The sequence below is a fragment of the Fukomys damarensis genome, unplaced genomic scaffold (assembly GCF_012274545.1).
Source record: "Fukomys damarensis isolate Sample0158 unplaced genomic scaffold, DMR_v1.0_HiC HiC_scaffold_35, whole genome shotgun sequence".
Classification (NCBI taxonomy): domain Eukaryota; kingdom Metazoa; phylum Chordata; class Mammalia; order Rodentia; family Bathyergidae; genus Fukomys; species Fukomys damarensis.
In genome coordinates, this window is record NW_022900947.1 from 3,312,795 (window position 1) to 3,313,141 (window position 347).

Here is a 347-nt window from a genome sequence, read left to right on the forward strand (position 1 = left end):
CCCGCCCTGGGCAGAGGGGAGCTGGGCGAATGGGGTGCTGCGGAACAAGGGCTCGGAGACGGGAAGGGATGGCAGGGTCTGAGAACTCTGAGGACGTCAGGTGCCCACGACAAAAAACCTTAAAGTTCAGGGAGTCTACTACGGGGAGAAGACGGGATTCAAGGAACGGAGAACGGGGGGAGGGGGTGCGACGATCCGAGGTGCGAGAGGCTCGGAGAACAGGGGTCCCGCGCACTCAGGACCTCCTCTCGGCCAAGAGCCAGCACGCCAGGAGCCGCCCCTCGGAGGGGAAAACTTTCGCCCAAGTTCCGGAAGAGGAGCGCGTCGCCCCCCAGTCCCACCACGGG

General features: G+C 65.1%; 1 protein-coding gene across 2 annotated transcripts in view; it reads right to left on the reverse strand.

Annotated features, from left to right (window-relative positions):
* Positions 1-347, reverse strand: part of Tbc1d14 (TBC1 domain family member 14) — a 78,398-nt gene that overhangs the window by 77,267 nt on the left and 784 nt on the right. The window lies entirely within an intron of this gene.